Source organism: Chrysemys picta, chromosome 2 (genome assembly GCF_011386835.1).
Source record: "Chrysemys picta bellii isolate R12L10 chromosome 2, ASM1138683v2, whole genome shotgun sequence".
Taxonomy (NCBI): domain Eukaryota; kingdom Metazoa; phylum Chordata; order Testudines; family Emydidae; genus Chrysemys; species Chrysemys picta.
In genome coordinates this window covers 32,416,003-32,430,489 of record NC_088792.1, presented here as the reverse complement: position 1 = coordinate 32,430,489, position 14,487 = coordinate 32,416,003, and the positions used below count along the sequence as shown (strand labels likewise).

At 41.1% G+C, this 14,487-nt stretch overlaps 1 protein-coding gene across 18 annotated transcripts in view; it reads right to left on the bottom strand.

Moving 5' to 3' along the window:
- The window catches only part of ZNF438 (zinc finger protein 438), a 169,588-nt gene that overhangs the window by 112,508 nt on the left and 42,593 nt on the right, over positions 1–14,487 (bottom strand). For 7 of the 18 annotated variants that reach the window (XM_065586807.1, XM_065586808.1, XM_065586816.1 and 4 more), the window contains exon 1: positions 2,216–3,034. The exons of 2 other annotated variants lie outside the window; for them this stretch is intronic. The gene's annotated coding sequence lies outside the window, so the exon portion shown is untranslated. 9 more of the 18 variants (XM_065586817.1, XM_042858469.2, XM_065586814.1 and 6 more) reach the window with 6 other exon arrangements.

Below are 14,487 nucleotides of genomic sequence, written 5' to 3'. Positions count from 1 at the left end.
TATCAAGTACCTCAAATTCCATTATTCTGACAAGCACTGAGAAGAGTTAACATCTGAATTGCAGCCATATAGCAATACTATTTTTTTCTAACCTCATAAATCATCCCCACCCAAGAAAAGTCTTAATAATTAAACTATAACGCTATGTAAAGATATTACAAATGCACATTTTAGTACATCAGCATACATATTATCTTGCAAACTTAATGATAACAGTTGTATAACTGTCATCATAACTCGTTTCCTCTCAGTCATAACTTTCAGAAACATTCTTTCCTGGCCAAAAATGTCCATGTTTGATGTTGGCCAAAAGGCTTTTGGGTTTTGTTTTGTTTTTTAAGTCAGAAGAAAATAAGTTACCACAGTAGGAAAAAAATACACTTCTGCTTTGAGAAGAAATGTAAAATTTCATTCTGAATACAAATAAAGGGCTGAATTCTCAACTTCACACAGGACTAGCACTCAATGAGGTATAGCTGTGTTTGAGTTTGAAAAGGAAATACTGAGACAAGCTACTCTATCTACTGAATGGTCCAATTTAAAACCTATGACATTGCACACAATTATTGTATAACTCCATAGTGCCATAGTATTTAAAGGCTAGGTGGTTAATGTAAATCGATGTATCATATGGAAAACATTCAGTTAACATTAACAATGAGAGCAAGATAGTAGCTGGGGGGAAAGCAAAATGACTGACATAAGGGATAAAAGTCTTCCAAGAAAAGATGTTGTATACAGTTTTTCTTCAGGCCTGGTACTGGTGTAGTTTTTCCACCAAAGCAAAACATTCAGACAATAAAGCCAAATTGTTTGCTTTTCAAACGTGTTTAATTCCAACTTCCCTCCCACTGAATACACTACTACAATCTCTCCAAAACTGCCTCTTCAACACCCCTTTTTTATTCTTCCCTTTTCATCTTCAGGCCTTCCTCCATGGCAACTATTATACTTGGAATTCCCTCCCATTTATTTTTTAGTGAGGTAAAGACTATATACTGTAACCTCCTTTATGTGAATTCAAAAACTGGTGGGTCTCGAGCTTTGCAACATACATGAATGCTATGTCCCTTCTAATAGCATGGCACCACTGAAAACCCTGAGGCTTTAGAGGAAATCTTATAAAACTGTAAAAGCCTCACATCCATCTGGTGGCTTACAAATAATATTTATACTTTATGGGAGAACTGTCAGTGTCTAGTACTGTGGTCCCCAAACTTTTCCTGGTGGCACCCCGAACCCCTGCCCGTGGCCCCTCACCTCTAGGAACCAGGACTACAACTGGGGGAAGGGGGAGGCATGTGGACAGGAGTAAGGGGGCTGAGGCTGGGGCCGCAGCTGGGGGTGAGAGCGGGGCCACAGTTGGGAGCCAGTGCCACGGCAGAGCTGAGGCGGAGCACAGCCGTGTGGCACTCCCGTCCCATCTCCTGTGGGGGCTGACCCGGGCCCTGCCACACACACCCTGAATGTTCCTCCGCACCCATCTAGGGAGTACACCCTAGTTTGGGGACCACTGGTCTAGTAGATAGTGCACAGAGCTGGGTCTTGCCACAGACTAGCTCTGAAACCTCATGCAGGGCACATTCCCTCTCTGTGCCTCAGTTTCACCAAATATAATGCATCCTTGCTTCTCACATAAGACTTAATTCAGTACCATTTGTAAAGCACTTTAAGATCCACAAATGAAAGCCACGGTACAAATCCCAATTACTATAACTTTTAAATACTGAATGCTAACATAGTGGACCCTTTTTTTTTGCATATCTTGAGTATAAAGTTGCATGTGATGGCACTATAAGTATATTGGAGCACAGCGTGTTTCTTTTATATTTGCATATTAAACACAACTCAAAATCTAACTTATACCAAGGTTTTTGTCTAGCTGTATTATGGCTGGCATCAGCACTTTGGTGTGCACAGCAAGAATTCAGCAACTCTTAGCATTAGAAACTCAAATCTATGAAGGCCTATTCTACACCTATTCAAACTTTGGCAGAGCTAGCTATATTGTTCAGGACGTGAAAAAGTCACATCCCCTGGGAGATGTGTTAAGCAGACGGAAGCCCCAGTACAGTCTGCACTATTGACAAATTCTTCTGCAGACCTATCGCCTCGTGGAGAGATGGATTTACTACAGTGACCAGAAAAACCCCTTCTATTACACAAGTATCTACACTACAGCTCTGCCGCTGTCACGTTACAAGTGTAGACATACCCTAGAACTCAAACATGCTGTAGATGTGATGCATTTCAATGTCACTGCCAGGGAGTGTCACAATGACCATATGCAACACATGCATCGCCTGGAACACTTCTAAAGTCACGCTGCTGTCTCCATGGGAGACCCCTGTTTATCCACCCACAGCGCAACCACCCTACCCGTTAGAGGAGAAAAAAATTGAAAATTGCTTTCTGAGACTTGAAAGTCCCATTCCTTGGCACCGCCACACTGGGCCGAAGCTAGGCCTGAGGCGGCACCCAACCCTGGGAGGGCAATCGGGAAGGTACCGCCACGACCAAAACGAGCGGCAACAGCAAGGGCAGCACGTGACCCAGGCGGGGCCCTCTGCTGTCCCGCCGCGAGGCAGAGCGGCTGGGCGGGCGCAGGATCTGCCGGAGACCGCTCAGCCCCGGCAGCGGCCGCGCGGACTCTACCTCCGCAAGCTACAGCCACGCGTCAGGAATTAAATAACCGCGCAATCCAGGGAGGCGACTGGCCCCGTGGGGAGGCGGGGCAGGGCCCTTCTCGGGGCGGGGTGTGTGGGGAGGGGCTGGTGCTCAGTAACGGGTCACGACAGGGCGCCATCCCCATCATGCGCCCGGGAGCTCTGCCCCCGCTCACGGGCGCCGCTTCCCCTAGCACCGCCCCCCGGGACAGGAGCGGCGGGGCGTTGTCCGAGCGCGCACGCCCAGGAGCCGCCCCATGCGGGGGAGGAAGGCGGGAAGCGCGAGGCCTGTAGCTAGAGGCTGCCCGGAACAGGGAGAAGCCGCCACGTCCCACCCCCCAAGCAGGACCCGTAACGCCAACGGCGGGGGGAAGGGAACTTACAGCTCTCCCTTTACGTGCCTGCGTCACGCCGCCCGAGCTACGGCGCGCCTTGACGTCACGCCGCCCCCGCCCCGCGGCGGCCACCTCTTGTCTTTTCCCGTCCTGCACCGGCCACCCCCTTCTCCGGCACCTTTGTGCGCAGGCGCGGCCTGCCCTTTCTCGCCCTGCCCGGAGTTGGCGGGAAGGCGGGGCGGGTGTTGCGTCGCCCTCGCTAAGGGAGGAGCGGCGGGGAAAGGGCTACTGGGAATAGGGCCCGCCCCTCTCGGCCGCCGGGGCGGGCAGGCAGCCTGCAGCCACGCTCCCTTACCCGTGCGCAAGCAGCCTGGTGCTACAGGGAGCCGATCCCTTTACATCCCCGTGTCCGGGGCAGCCCCTGGAGGAAGTGGGTCCTAACTGCACCCTCTGCCACTCCCCTCTCCCACCCCGCCCAGTCACTGGGTTAAAATCCAGGGTGTGTCACTCACCTGCTCCGTGCTACCACCATGCACACCCAGGCTAGCCTTTGCCGGACCTGATGCTGCACAGCCCCACTGGTTCGGGGCTGTGTCACTGCCACTGGGGCTGCATCAGCTGGGCTGGGCTCTATGGTGTCACCAGTCCAGGGCTTTGCCATTGGCACAGGGGTGGGTGGGGGCACTGCTGCTGGGTTGGACAGTGTAGTGGCACGAGCCCAGGGCTTGATCATTGGTTATGACCCAGCTAACAAAAAGCAAGGGCAGGAGTGCCAGACCACCACACATGTAACCCAGAGCTTATTATGAGCACTGCTCCTGGTGGGTTTCTTTAGAGGTCCTTAAAACTCACTGTTACCATCATTAAATTTACAAAATTTGCCATCGGCATTTCCTAAGGAGACAAGCAAACGTTCCTGCAAGCTAAATTGCCATCATATTTCTTTGTTTGAGGAAGTCTGACCACCCCTACCCATGAAGGTGGTCAGCTCCCATTATTTTTAGTGAGCTTGAAGCCCAGCTACACTCAGCAAAGGTGGCTGCTGGTCTGGTGGATGGGAGAAGGGAAGGTGGAGAGCAGAAGAGAGGCCGTAAACATACAAGGGATAGGGATGGATCAGAGCTGGTACAAGCTCCCCTGCAAGCTTAATAAACAAAAGGCAAATACATTTTTATTTGCCGTTTGATTATTTTAATTTCATATCTTTCCCAAACCTAAAGAAGAGTTACATGTAACTAACTCTAAAGCTTCTCTCTCACCAACAGAAGTTGGTCCAATAAAAGATATTACCTCACCCCCCCTTGCCTCTCTATTTTAATCTCTGAATTTTTAAACCAGTCTTATGATTTTTGTGTCTGACTCAAGCTTTTTGAAGGCTTATGGTGTACTGAGAAACACTTATTTCCAACCATCAAAAGGAAGAGCAGAGTGGTATATTAGAACATTCCCTACTGGAAAAATACAAAAAATTTTGTGTTCAGCTTTCCATTGGGAATGATGTGAACCAGAATTCGTTATTTTGAGTGCTGATACAACAAGTACCTGTACCAAGATACAGGACCTGTATCTTGGCAGAATAAACATAGGGTGACCAAAACATCAGTGCACTAGCATCAAGGCCATTTTTACTCATCTCTGAAACCAAAGTTATGACAAGATATTGAGTCATATAACTGTTTCATTAGTCTATTCTGCCAGAGTATTGGCTTAACTGAAATAATTATTCTTCAAAATTCTTAATCTAAAATGCAGCATCAATGTCACCTAGGATTAGTGTTTAATAATGTATTTTGCACCTTTCCTCCCCAATAATTCCAAAATGCTTTACAACTACAGAACCATTGAAATACAACTAATTTTGTAGTGAAGAGTGGCAATCAACTAACACACTACACTGCAGGGAGAGCAAATTTTAGAGCACAAGAGCAGAGCAAATCCTTACCTTTATGAATGTTAAAAAAAATCTTAAATATCCATGCCAAATAGATAGAACTTGGATTTAAAGTTCTCAAAAGAAGGATCATAAGGTTCCAAAAAATTCTATTTTTTTTAAGTTGTTTGTATCATACAAATCCAGTTAGAGTTGTTTAATCAAGACCATTACTGCAATCAATACAGGTAAATGAATCACCAGATTGAACAATGAATTAGTATAAGACAGTTATTAGATGATATCCAGGAAAAAAAAAAAAAGATTTCCTTATGACATGCAAGCTCAGTTCTGCATTTAACAGCTCTTAGTTTTAAAAACAAAGATTATTGATTTAATCTGTTCTTGCCTAAATTAAAGAGACAAGGGGCCTGATTGTAATAATGCAATGATGTAAACTTAAGTTGTAAAATATTCTGCAGCCACAGAAAGGGTTAATATACCATGTATAGGAAGTATTATCAGTTATCTTTCTGCACCAGTAAGAATAAATGCAGAAATTTGGAACAGTAAATTATTTAAATCTGGATTAGTTGTCTTAAAGTGGTAGAAGGAATAATTTGAACAAGTTGTAGATAGCACTCCTTAGATCTCTCTAAGTTTCTGTGAAGCAGTATTTCAACAGTGACTTTTCTGGGTTTTTTTGTAAAGTTGTATTTTTTTTCCCCCAACACTTTTTTTTTTGGTGGTATGTAAGAAGTCCTTTATTAGCACTTCTTGGTTCTCTATGAGTTTGTGGTTCTGAGTTTGGAAGAGTTCAAGAAGTCATGAAAGTGAAGCAGTAACTTTAATTATATTTTAAATTTTTTTGTAAGTGAATTGGTCTTAAAAACAAAGTGGTAGAAGGGATGATTATAACTGGAACTGAAAACAGACAAATCTTAGTAACCAATTAATGATTTATTGATTCACCAAAAGCAGCAACAATGAATGCCAGGGCAGTGGATGCAAACATTACTTTCTATTGTTGAGTTTCAGAGTAACAGCCGTGTTAGTCTGTATCCGCAGAAAGAAGAACAGGAGGACTTGTGGCACCTTAGAGACTAACAAATTTATTAGAGCATAAGCTTTCGTGGACTACAGCCCACTTCTTCGGATCCGAAGAAGTGGGCTGTAGTCCACGAAAGCTTATGCTCTAATAAATTTGTTAGTCTCTAAGGTGCCACAAGTCCTCCTGTTCTTCTTTCTATTGTTGCTTGTTCTATAGACCAAAGGGATCTTAGACTTAGCAGGTTACAATTTAGAATGCAGGGTAATCATCCATGGGTCACTTGTAAATTAATAAAGAACTGTCACACTGTGGACTTATTTAAAATAAGGTTTCAATTATGATTTTTGTGAGTGAAAAAAAGTCTATAGCAGTGGTTCCCAAACTGGGGTTCATGAACCCCAGGGGTTCACAAAATGTTACAGGGGGTTCTTGGGGAAAAAATTCCCTAATGGCAGACAGAGCTGTCCCTAAGGACCCCAGACAGCACGGGGCCAGCAGCCTGGAGCCCCTGGACTTCCAAGAGCTAAGCAGATCAAAGCAAGCATATCTATCATACTGAGGAGATTTAAACTTCAAGACTCCTTATAAGAAATGGAAAGGGAGGTGGATATTTTTTGCTGTTTTTAAAATTAAATAGGCAGCTAGTATTGTTTTTAAAATTATGAAGAACAAGTTTAAGCTTTGTTGTAATGTGCGTTGTTTGCCTGGACTACTGAAGACCTGAATGCATATGTAGGAGGAACTCTGAGTTGGCTTCTTAAATACCTTCATGCTGTTTCAAATCTGATACTCCTTGATGAAACATAGGAGCCTTGTCTCATAACAGGCTTATTCAAAGTGATACAAGCTACGGAAGTGAGATCTTGGAAGGGTTGTTGCCATTTTCATAATGTAATAAAAATAATGTAATTATTTATAATTACGAATAAATAGTGTGTAATAAGCATGTCATAAAAACAAATTTTATATTTCCAAGATCACTGCTTTTATAATTTATATTCAGGTAAAGGAGAAAATCCCAGGAAATATTCATTTTTAGGAGGGGGTTTGCAAGACTTGACGTTTTAGTGAAAGGGGTTCACAGGTTGTTAAAGTTTGGGAACCACTGGTCTATACTATTTACATGAAATAGTTAGAAAATTAGTCAAAAATCCTTCAGGGACTAAAATGAATTCAGGACTCTTACAATACTAAAGCCCACTTTTTTTGTTTAGCAATGGAAGGACATTTGGAGAATTAAATCAATGCAGTGAAGCCAGCACAGTAGTGCTTTCCTCATTACACTAATACCAGCAGCAATTTCAAATACTTGGTAACAAAGGGATGCTCTGATGGGTTGTGGAATACCTTAGAAAAGACATTTTGGAGAAAGTAACTTGGAGAGGTATATGAGCCAGAAGGCTCCCTAAATACTAATCATGACACGGATTTCTGAGTGGATTCTACACTGATTACAGTGGAGACAAATGCACATCACATACCTGTCCTCCAACATGTCTGCCCTCACCCCACATGTAGCTCTCCTTCCCCACTAAAGGGCCTCCAGTAGGTACTTTGCAGAGGATGTGGCCAACCGGTTTTAGAAACCCAGAGAATAAGGGGAATTTTAAAAACAGAACATGCCAGGTGGTTGTATTTTGATAATCAGTTCTTGGAACTGGGCATAAGGGGAAATGTGCTCAGGGAGCTCTCCACCTGCATGCTATAGGAGCACCTATCTGTGCCAACCCAACCTCATCTTCAATAGCCTGTTCTGGTCCAAACTCTCCCCTTGCTTTCCCTATCCAGATCCTAACAAAGCTTAAAAAAATTAATTCACGCTGTCTATCCTGCTCACCCATAATTTGGGGTGGGTGGGTGTAAATTGTGTTCAGAGAGTGCATATGTTTCAGGGCACCAAAGAGGGGTTGCTTGACCACCTTAACCTGCATATCCCGGCTTAGTTGTAGAGGAGACAACTAAGTCTAGAGCACCATAAACGCTTTTGAAAATACTGATTGAGCCCTTGCCACTAAAACCATGCCCTACATTCATCTCCTTGGAGCCCAGAATGCTTAGGGAACTTGGGCAAAAATCAAACACCAGCTTTGAGAAGCCCCAGGGGTGCCCAACTTCCCCTGGATCCAATTGATTGACCTAAGTGGCCACTTGTACATGTGAAAGATTTAAGAAAATTAGATTTTGATCTCTTTACCTCACTTTATCTTTAAAATAGGGATACTAATTCTTACCTACATATTATGAAGACAGATTAATAAATTGAAAAGTGTAATGACTGCTAAGAATTATTAAATGTTGAAACAGTGGGTCAAGAAAAGGGAGATGCCAACCAAAACAAGGAGGATGGGGAGGTCCAGATAGAGAATGAGTGTAGAGAACCAAAGAACAGGATGGATGGAAAGAGAAAGACACAGAAATGCTGCCAATAAATTTCAAAGTTAAACTTAAAAAACATCTATACCCCAACTTCAATATCACCTAGCACTTTCATGCATAGATCTCAAAGCACTTTACAGAGGACAAGTATCCTTATTCCCAGTTTACAATTTAAGGGATCTTACTCCTCACCATCCCAAAATGGAACTGCATACACATCACCAGATTCATACCCAAAAAAAAAAGATAATTGGGGAGCTGTTAAAGATAATCTTTGTACCTTTGAAACAGTAGTATAGCTCATACAGTTGGCAAGGTTAATGGTGATAAGAAAGGAACCGCAAACATTTTAAATATGAATTTTACTATCATGGATTTGGAATTAGATTTCTCTCAACCACTGGTGATGTCCATTATAAAAAGTAATGATATAAACTGCAAAAGCCCAAGGAGTATTAAGTCTACATTTAGATATAGGTACATAAAGTTAATGAATTCCTTGTCAAATACAATGTTAGTAAGAAAGTGGTATTAGTTACATTAGACTTTCAAATGTCTGCAGTCTAAAGATCCTGAGGCATATTTTTGCTCTTTCCATTTTGTGCTGTAAGTTTACTTACCTGAAACCTATCTGAATTATTCTTGTTCTAATTTCGATATCACATCTTCTGATAAGTCCATTTCAGTTTTATGCATACTAGTTTAAATAGAACATCTATTACATGGAAATTTGTCTGGTCTTAATTTTGCTCTAGTTATTGAATTTAAAAAAAATCAAAGTGACAAAAATATTCTTGTAATGCTATATACAATATTTATGTTGTGGGAGCCTGGCTTATTGATATTCAAAAATACCCCTCATCTTTATTAAACTGGATTCAAGGTTGAGAGTACATATCAGTAACTTTAAAAACTTCACAAGAATGTTATAGTTATCAAATTAGCAAGCCTTAGAAAACAAGGGAATTCAGAGTTAAGATTGCATTTAAAAGAAACCCAAAATTTGTTTAAAAGTATAGAAATTCATAGTTAAGATACACAAGTAACCTTATCCTTTCCCGCTGTTCCTATCTTCAATCCCTACAATCTCCAATTTCCCTTATTCATTCTTTAGATTTTAGCTACTCTTCTTTCACCCAAGGTTCTCTTAGTCCAAATCCTTTACTAGTTCCTGGAGGACTCCTAGAATCCTTCAAGATCATTAGAAATATTAACAAACAGATATGAGACTTCCCAGGAGAGTGAAATTGGCTTGTCTAACTTGATCCCTTTCTATTTTCTCAGATGCTAGTCCATAGGATTACAGTTCTTGTTAGGTCTTCCCTGGACAACAGCCCATGATTTAGAACTGTCCCTTTCCAAATTATAGTTTTTTTATATATCTACATACATACACACACACACACATACACACACACGAGCTCAGAGAGCGGCATGTGTGTGTGAAGTCGAAGTTCTGAAAACTTACCAACACCAAGAACATGGGGGCTAAAATGGGACAATGGCACTAAAATTAACAGGCAATTTTTGATTAAGCTATCTATAATTGGAAACTGATGCAGAATGCAGCATCCTAGTTGATAAATCAGCTATCACGCCTACAGGATCTGCATTGGCTGCTTGTTTGTCTCCAAAGACAGTTTAGGGTACTGGTTGAGACCTATAAAGAGAGACTTGTTCAGCCACTGCTCTCGGGCAGATACAGAGGAACTGGTTAGAAGGGATGATTTATGGATTCAGAGGTCAGAACAGATCATTTTGATCATCTCGTCTAAACTCCTGGTTTAACATAGGCCATAGAAATTATTTTGGGGAAGTTCTCTGGCACATGTTTTAGGAAAACATCCAATCTGGATTAAAAAAAAAAAGTTGTCAATGATGGAGAATCCACCACAACCCTCAATAAATTATTCAAACGATTATTTACTCTCACCATTATTTTCAGTCTGAATTTGTCTCACTTCAACTTCCAGCCCTTGGATTGTGTTATAGCTGTGTCTGATAGATTGAAGAGCCCATTATTAAATATTTGTTCCCCATGTAGATACATACAGACTAATCAAGTCATCCTTTAACCTTCTCATTGTTAAATTAAATAGATTGAGTTCTTTGAGTCTATCACTATAAGGCATGTTTTCTAATCCTTTAATCATTCTTGTGACTCTTCGCTGAACCTCTCCAATTTATCAGCATCCCTCTTCAATTGTGGGCAGTAGAGCTGGATAGAGTATTCCAGAAGCAGTTGTAATGACAAATACAGAGGTAAAAATAACCTCTCCGCACCTACTGAATATTCCCGTTTATGCATCCGAGGATCACATTAGCTCTTTTGGCTACAGCACCACACTGTTCAGATGATTATCCACCATGACCCCCAAATCTTTTTTAGAGTCACTGCTTCTGAAAAAGTGACATGTGGCATAATACCTTTGATCTGTTGAACATGCCCCCCTTCATTGCCAACTACTGCTCCAAAAGTTTTTGTGGCTGCATAGCCACGCACATGGATGTTGTGATAGCCAAAAATGTTACTGGTTCAAAATAAAAATAAATAAATAAAATAAAAATAGCTAAGTTCATAGAGGATTGGTCTGTTAATGGCTATTAGCCAAGTTGGTCAGGGATGCAACCCTATACTCTGGGTATCCCTATATCTCTGATGGCTAGAAGCTGGAACTGGATGACACGGGGATGGATCACTTGATCAACTGCCCTTTTCTGTTCACTCCCTCTGAAGCATCTGGCACTGGCCACTCTTGGAAGACAGGATACTGAGGCTATACGGATCATTGGTCCAACCCAATATGGCCATTCTTATGGAGTCCTATGGTGTGTCTCTTTGTAGGCAATATCATAAATGAAAACTAATGTGATATAAATGTTGTGAGATCCATCTCTGCGTAAGGAAATTCTAAAAGTTAAAGTTGCTTTAGCAGTATTACCATCTACATTCAACATAAAAAACTTAGTTAAAATATTGTTTAGTTTTTAAAGTTAAGCACTTGGAAATTAGGAAATGCCAACTTTATGGTTGCTTGTGCAATTTTAATTTTGCCCCCTTGTTTTTCCATATGTACACTAAATGAGACAGGATTCCTGGGGGAAAATAATATGATCATGTAATTAAAGACTGTATCATAATGCATACACACAAGGAGGCTGAATTAAGGTTGCACAGGCCAAAGAATTTTTAAATCTACCTTTAGAAACTTTAAAAAGGGGATTGGACTACTAAGAAGTAATGAAGAGCTTGTAAAAATTGCTGTTGCTAAAACACAGGTAAGAAAACATTTGGAAAATGTGAAGCATTATAAGTCAGCCAATCCAGCTGCTACAGGCAGGATTCAAACTATTGGTCTATTTTGTTTTTCCTGTAGTAAATTCTTTGTTTTGTCTCATCTTGACTTGCAACACCCAATTGGCCGCTGAGACCCATGTATGGGGTGCCTATTTTAAAACTACAATAGGCAATTTAAAAATATCAATTCCTGGTTATTTTCCTTTCTTTCAAACTAAATTTTAATCATTTTTATGGTACGAAGTGATCATGAAAGCCACATTCTCCTTCTCCAGTTAGGAGTTGAAGCTAGGAAGTCTTGGAGGTACGAGTTGTTGTAGGGATTCTCAACCAGGAGGGTCACAACCACTCTGCCTTGCCCAGATTGCTAAATAGGAAAAAGTCTAGTTAGATCCTGTAGATAGGAGGGGCATCCTGGTATGGAAAAATGTTGAGAATCACTGAGCTACTGGTAACCCTCTTTGGAAAGTACTTTGGCTTATCTTCAGCATATATGTAAACTGTGTTTGTTGTTTTTGTTTGCCATTACTGGTAATCTGTAATTTCTACTTCCCTGGTTTTCACTGCATGAGAGTACTATAGATGACATCTAGATGTCTTCAGTTGCCTTCACTGTTTAGACAGTTCCCACTGAAATTAGGTCACTGAACTGGAGACCAGACTTCCCAACTGGCTCTCAAACCCACATTGCAACAGTAGTGCCACATGGTCAATCTGGGCCACATGAGATATTACCTCTCGTCACACAGTGGTCAGGCATATTACCAAAAGGTTCATCTCAGAGTCACTAACTCCCCATTTAATTAGTGATATTTTATCACATCACAGTCAAGATGATAGCTTCATATTCCATACCCATGAGTGCATGTATGGTTTGGAGATAGAAACATGAAATCAAAGCTCCTCTTAAGTGTTTTCATAGGGGGGTGGAGGGGCAGGGGGCGAATCACATGAAACAGGATGTTCAGATTATGTTTCTGTTCCCAGATTGGATATAAAATTATAGGAACAAACTCTGGTCACAATGAAGTATCATATGCTGAAACTTCACCACATTGCCACATCACCAACTAAATTGAGTAAAGATCTGGGTCCAGTAAAATGACAGACCCTTTGGCAAAAAAAAAAAAAAAGACAATCTTCAAATTTCATAGGGAAGTATATTTGTTACCTGATTCAAGACAAGGGTCTACAGAGTTGAGCCTTGCAAGCTCTACAGCTAAAACCATGGAAATCCAATTTAAATTTGAATACTAAGTATCTTTGTTGCAAATGGGTACATACGTAAGAGTCCTTGATGCACATCTCTTGCTAATTTACCCTTAATCTGGGGGGGGGGGGGAAATCCATACAGCAGATTTCAGCTAAAATATGCAGTCTCTTTTTCCTCAGACATTGTTAACAAGGGGAAGTTAAACAGAACTTTAACCTTAATCTTTCTTATGAATATGTTCTGAGGGTCTGATTCTCATTGATACTTTGTCAGTATGAAGGACCTTAAAATGGGTGTCAGTTACAATTAAAAGTGTAAGAGATGCAGGGCCTGATTCTATGATAGGTAAGGTTTCTCAGTCTGACGTCCATAAATTCAGCTCCAGGGAACAGAGAGCACCTGTTACTGGCCCAAAGAACTCCTTTAAGCAAGAGTATGTCTTCAGAAATCAGAATGTTTAAAAAAAAAATTCAGAATTCTCTTATTAGTAATGTGCGTAAAATCATTTTTATTACAATTTTAAAACAATGAAATAGGAAAAGAAATTTCAGTTGAATTTTATTTAACCTAAGTTTTATTATACTAGTTATTCATATGCACATTGAACAAACAATAGAGTACTTGGTCCATGCAAGGAAAATAATCTGAAATTGTATTTTAAATACATGGGGCCAGCTATGCCAATTTACACAATTTCCTCATTGGTAAAATGGGGATTGTGCTTACCTCAGAAGGTTGTTGTGAAGCTGATGGATTGTTAGTACAGTACATAGTTATCCCCAGATGGAAGTTGCTCTATAAATACAAAGTATTATTTTACCTTTCTAGTCACAACCAACATTTTGTCCTTGACAAAAAAGACTAGGAGGAAAAAGAGGAGCCCAAGGCAGGTCACCAACCCAGCTATTAGATAGGAGTTGTTGAGCACTGAAAGGAAGGAAAAGACTAGCAATCTTGATTGGTGACTAGTGAACTTTGGCCAAGACATCTGTGTTCTGGATAAAAAGAAACAAAATAGTTTTGCTATAGGGAAAGTAGATCACAAAAAGGATGCTGGATATCCTAAAGAATTCCTCCCATTTACTGTCCATATGGTAAAAGTACAAAAAGGAAAGGAAAACTTGATATGTTCATTGATCACTTAATGGACATGGGACAAAAAGAAGACAGGAGTGCCCTACATAATATCTGAGATTCTACTACTAACTACAAACTAAGGAAGAAGATTGATACAGGACACCAACTGATGAGGCAGCAGTGGTGAAGAGAAAAGGGATTTGAATTGATAAATACTGGCATAGCTTTATTGGTGACAGTCAGTTGGGATTTGACATCCTCCACTTAACCTGGAGTACCAACATCCTATCTTCAAAAGCAATAGGGCCTGTTAGTCAGAATTTAACTAAAGGTAGGAAAGGAATAGAAGAGATGCTTTTGCTTACCTCAGATAATCTAGCCAGTGTTTACAACACACAAAATAAAGCACTTAGAATGATAACCTGTAAAAAGAGGGGAAATTAGCTGTCTCTAAAGCCAAAGCTCTCTGGGCTGGGCCAAGCATCAGAGCTCAAGCTCTCAAGTAGGGTGATGCACCCAAACAGTATAAGGGACTCTGGCCCTCAGGTAGAACAGAGTAGTAGACAGTCCAGGAGCCCAGGCCCTTCAGCAGGGCAGGGCA